Raw genomic sequence first — 6,000 nt, 5'->3', positions numbered from 1 at the left:
GCCTGGCACACTGGCACATGGTTGGCAGCCTAGGTTAGCAGCTTTACACTAGCAGGTTGGGGGAGCCACCCTCTTCTCTGCTGGGATCACTGTTCTCTGCAGCCCTATTCACATAAGCTGCTCTGGTTCCCCACATGCTCAAGGAACTCCTGGACTTCTGGACCTGCTGAGCAAAGTCCCCCTCCTATAATATTTTACCACCCCTAATGCCAATCAGTCCAGAAGAGGGGCCAGCCAGGATGTGAGGGTACAGGAACCAGGATCAGATGCTGGGAAAGGGGCCTGCTGTCTGTAAGGACTGCCCTAGGGCAGGAAGCACTGCTTGCTCTATGGAGCTATGGAACCCAGGGCCAAATGCAGGGAGGAGTTGGGCGGAGGCACAGGGAGACAGATTTGGGTTTAAATGGAAGAACAACTTAAACTTTTAACTGACAGGACACAATGCCAAGCACTGTGTTAAGCACTGTTGTGTGATTCCACACAAGCTATCCCCATTTCACAGATGAGGAAATTGAAGCTCAGAGTCCTTAGTCACTTTACCCAAAGTCACAAAAATAAAGTGCAGCAAGGTTTGAATCCAGGCCTGTCTCAGTCTAGAATATGGCAGCTTAGCCTCTGTGCTAAGAGGTCAATGGCCAAGTGTTGGACAAATGTTAATTATCACTAGTCATTATCTGATAATGATACTGCTGTAAGTAGAGCTGTAGCTAGCTGTAGCAGTAGAATGAACAGTTTGGGGGTGGGGGTGGAGTTGCTTCTCCCCAAATTCGGGGAGAGGCTGGATTAGCTTTTGGTGGAGATTCAAGTGTTTGATGCAGGGGGTTGGATTCTGGTACTGGGGTTCTAGCTGCTGGAGTACAAGGAGATTCTCAAGGTCTGCCTTCAGAGATATGGATGTAGTTGTTTTCAGATGGGCCCCAGGAATCTGTCTTTTTCAAAAGATAATTCTGGGCTTCCCTGGTGGCGCAGTGGTTGGGAGTCCACCTGCCGACGCAGGGGACATGGGTTCGTGCCCCGGCCCGGGAAGATCCCACATGCCGCAGAGCGGCTGGGCCCGTGAGCCATGGCTGCTGAGCCTGCGCGTGTGGAGCCTGTGCTCCGCAATGGGAGAGGCCACAGCAGTGAGAGGCCCATGTACCTCAAAAAAAAAAAAAAAAGATAATTCTGGTCTGTAGCCAAGTGTGAGGTCCACTGGCTTGGATTAACCTCTAGGGCCCCTTCTAACACAGATTCTGTGATCTGCATGCCCTAACGCCCACCTTGGGGGAAGCACACCTTGGGGGAAGCACACCTTGGGGAAAGCACACCTTGGGGGAAGCACTCCTTCGGGTTAGGCGTCGCCCTTTCCCCCCAGCTGCCTCCTTAAATCCCTAAGGCCTTAGAGAGAGTGACTGCACCTGCACCCCTCCTCTTTTGAACAATAAGCTTTTTTGGAAGGCAAAGAAGACTGTTAAGGTGGAGGCCACAGGAGCCTCACTGCCACCTTCAGTGGTGTGGGTAGAGCCAGCTCATCTTCCCCCCTCACCCTGCTCCACCCCACTCCATTTAGAGCCCCAGTCCCCAAAAGACTGTCACTTGCCCCACTGGACCCCGGTCAAGTGCAACCATTCCTGCTTTCAGCCCCTTGGTCTTTCTCGGAAACTCTGCCCTGTGGGACCAACTTCCCGGCCATGCCAGGCAATTCTGCAGTTTGTCTGGCCTGGAGAGCCCTCTCCCAGGCTCTGGGAGACCAGCAACTCAGGCAGGGAAACAGGCCAGAGAGCCATTCTTAATGACCTTTGGCTCCCTGGGAAGGACTCAAAACCAGTAAAAGTTTAGCAAGTGCCATTTAATCGTTGCCAGAACTTAAAACTCTTTTTTTCTTCTTTTTTTTTAAACACATAGACTTTCTGGGGAATAAAAGATCATTTGAGGACTCCATATGAAAAGATCTTTGATTAGCTTTGTTTTTTCTTAGAAAGAAAATTTCCAAGCCACTTGCTTGTAAAATCCCATAGAAAGTATGAAATGAACTCAGTACCTTGTGTGCGACCTCAGGTGAGTTGATTTCAGCTGCTGAACTTCAGTTTCCCCATCTGCAAAGGCCACTGGCCCAGTGGTTGGGTAGGAACTGGCAGTGGGGCAGGGTCTTTGGCTGCTGAGAGGGAGGTGTAAGTTGGGAGCCTAGAGTCCAGACCAGAAACCTCTGGCCTGCCCAGACACCCCTCATGGGTTTCTGACCATTGTCAGAAGCAATCTTCTGCTTCCCTTTCAGGTTCCTGGTATCCTATGCTCTCTCCCATGTTGGGAGAGGGGAAATGCAGTCATTGACATGTTAGTATAAAAATACTTCTCTCAGAGCTCTTTCCATGGAAACCCAAGCCTTTCATTCATTCAATATTATTTACTGAACCCCCTCTACCAGGACGTGGGCCAGGCACAAGAAGATTCAAAGATGAAAAAAGACACCATCCCTGACCTGAGGGTCCTCCCCTAGTTTTCAGCCATGTGGGGACAGAAGAAATAACATCTTTGGGGAGGGGGCATCGAGGGGGACACACTGCCTCTTGGGAAGATTGGAATTGAAGTTCTTGGTTCTATTCCTTTGCTGATTTTATAATCACCCCTCCAGTTACCCTAGAGCTTTGAGGCCATCCGAGAACTCTGAGTGCCAGGATCTCACTCAACACTTGCAAAAACCTAGGTAACTTGTGAAAGCCTGAAAGGCATCTCTAGGTTTACTATGAGAAAACAAAGCCTTAGAGAGATTAAACTACCTGCCCATGGTTATACAGGTTGCCAGGGTCACCTGGACTCAAACCCAGATATTCTGGCACAGCTATTTTAGAAACACTGTTTGCCTTGGATTTGAACCTGCAAATTTGGTAACTATGTGGCCCAGAGTAAGGAAGGCAAGAGGAGAGGAGAGAGCTCAGGAACTCTGGACTGAAATGACCCAGTCTCTGATCTTGACCTGCAACCACTCTGACCTTGACCTTCAAACTAGAAGTAGGGCCACAGGCAATAATCACAACCATCAAGAGCTTACCATGAACTCTTATATAATACACCCCTGAAGTTGTGTGCTAGTATTCCCATTTTGGAGATGAACTGATAATCTCACAACAGGGCTGTTCCATGCTTTCCCCACCACCCATGCCATCCACCAGTAGCTAGGCGAGTTCCCCTAGTTCTTCTGAGCCTGTTTTCTAATCTATAACTAGGGGTAGCAAGAACAATGGATTACAGGAGAAGGCATATTACCTGCCTGGGGCAGGAAGGAGTAGGTACTTTATAAATGCCAGCATCCTGCCCCCTTCCCTTCCTGAAACCTCTTGCACTCAAGTGCAGCTTAAACCTTATGTGCCAAGAAAATACAACTCAGATACACACCAGCCTTCGGGCCTCAAGTTCACCCTATCTACCTGCCTTTTCGTTGCCCAGACTTTCCTGATGGTGGGGGACCTGGGTTAGAATGGGGGCCCTGCTCTGAAGTAGCCAGGCACACCCTCAGGATGCTGGGTCCCAGGGTAGCATTTCTTAGGAGTGAAGCCATCTGACTCTTTTCCTTACCCCAAGAATGAAACATCAAAGGATAATTTATCAATATGTACAGGAAATCAAAGAGAAAGGGCCACAGGCACCAGATAACCCAGAGGCCCCAGGAATGGTTCACTGAACACCTGCAAATGCCCACCACTCATCAAGCTCTTTGCTGGAGGCTAGGGGGCTACAGAGATTGAGGGGTGAGGCTGTATTCACTAGCAGGGTTTGTGGACATGTCTCAGAGTCAGAGATTGTCCTATTTGGTAGCTGAGACTTCAAGACAAGGTATTTCCAGGCTCAAGAGAACATAGAGAAGGCACTCTGAGAGCATTCTGGAAAGGGAGTGGGTGTCTGGGAAGGGGGCGGTTCCCGGCAAAGGGAACAGATATGTCAGAAGCTCAGAGGTGACATGGAGCCTGGCTCTGGGGGTAGGGGGTGACACTGAAGAGGCTGCTAGAGGCTGGGTTACTAGGTCACGGTCGGGCAGTCCAGTGGTTAGGATTCTGCACTTTCACTGGTGGTCCAGTGGTTAGGATTCTGCGCTTTCACTGCCGAGGGCACGGGTTCAATCCCTGGTTGGGGAACTAAGATCCCACAAGCCACGTGGTGCAGCCAGGAAGAAGAAAAGAAAAAAAATAAAAGTACAGGAAGGAATAAGACAGTTGCTGCCTTCAAAGTGCTTAGGGCTGGTCACATACAGGAAGCTGTCCGAGGCATTAAGCATCCTTATATAAGGTGTTTCTTATGAAGGTAAAAAAGAAAAAATAATGCAAATGCCTAACAATAAGAGATAAGTTGAATTACGGCACATCTAATGGGGGTTAGGCAATCACTAAAATTTATGACTCGAGAACTTAAAAAGAAATGTTCATGATAGATTTAAGAAAAAAAAAGGACTATTTAAATTGTTTGGCAATTTTGTCTTTTAAAATATGCACAGACAAAAAGACTAGGAGGAAATATTAACAACCTTGCTCTCTACATGGTAGATTATTTTCTAAAATATTTTATAATCTTCCAAATATTCAACAATAAGCATGAATTGCTATATCATCAGAATCGCAATAAATATCAGCTTCATGTACAGAAAAATACAGTGATGGGAGTCAACTGTGGACCCTGCATTATTTGTCACCACTTTTTTTTTTAAAAGCACTTTATTTATTTATTTATTTATCTGCACGAGGTCTCATTACAACATGTGGGATCTTTTTTTTTTTTTTAAGTTGTGGCATATGAACTCTTAGTTGTGGCATGTGGGATCTAGTTCCCTGACCAGGGATCAAACGCAGGCCACCTGCACTGGGAGTGTGGAGTCTTAGCCACTGGACCAGCAGGGAAGTCCCTATTTGTCACCTCTTTGGGCCTCAGCTTCTTCATCTATAAAATGTAGACCTGAAGGACAAGATGAGAAATCCTTCCTCTTTGAAAAATTCAAACTAACTTCTGGAGGATACTGGAGTTTTGAAAATGGGCCAGGCTACTCCTCCTGGAACAAGTAGGACTGAAGCAGAATCTTGAGGGAAGGGAGTATTTGGATTGATATGGGGGGGAGGGTCAGGAGGAGGAGGTAAAGGAGGAAGAACATTGCTCCGCCAAAGTTGGAGACACACCTAATAGGAATATCTATACTAGGGGCAGGGAGAAGGGGTGGGGAAAAGAGCCAGACTGGACAGAGGCCTGTGCAGGATGGTCAGGATATCTGGCGGTTCACAGGTTGGCTCTATCTGGAGGTGCCAGAGGCGAGAAGTACCTAGAAAGCTCTGGGTAAAGTGAAGCACCATCATTCATGGCAATGCCCGATTCCTATAGGAAGCAGTTTCCCTCATATTAGGGCCTGAACAGAGTGTTGGCAGTGGAGGTAGTGGGAAGCCAGGGTGTTCCTGGCCTTGCCACAGCACACAGTGGTTGCTCAACAATTATTTACTAGATGAATGTCATTGGAAAAGATATTGCTTACCTATAGACCTCAATTTACTCATCTGTGAAATAGCAGGTTAGGAAAGATTATAATTGGGGAGACTTAGTCACAGGAACAGTGTATACTTCCATACTCCATACTCCTGTAGGGTAGTGCCGGCTCCGTTTAGAGGTAGGCACACTGGGGCTCTGAAGGGTTGAGTCACTTGTCCAAGGTCTGGAGTCCTAACTGGTTCTTGACTGCAAACCTAGCTTATCTCACTCCACCGACGCTGTGCGTCGCTTCCAACCTTAAAATCCAGGTACCACTACCAGGTTTGGCAGGGAAAGTCAGAACAGGAACCAGGCGCAAGGTGACAGATCACACCCAGAGACGCCTGGTTCTGGGCGGGGTCCCGCAGGACTCCCCTCACCTCTCGGCAGTGTCTTTCCCGACAGAGGCTCTGGTCAGGATGCCCCAGGGCTCGAGGGGGCGGACCGAGGCGCTGGGGAGGAGCCCAGTCCTCGAGCAGCTCCGCGGGGCTCAGAGCTGCTACGCTTTAAGTACGACCAGAC

Source organism: Hyperoodon ampullatus, assembly GCF_949752795.1.
Source record: "Hyperoodon ampullatus genome assembly, chromosome: 3".
Taxonomy (NCBI): domain Eukaryota; kingdom Metazoa; phylum Chordata; class Mammalia; order Artiodactyla; family Ziphiidae; genus Hyperoodon; species Hyperoodon ampullatus.
Note: the sequence above shows the minus strand (reverse complement) of the source record.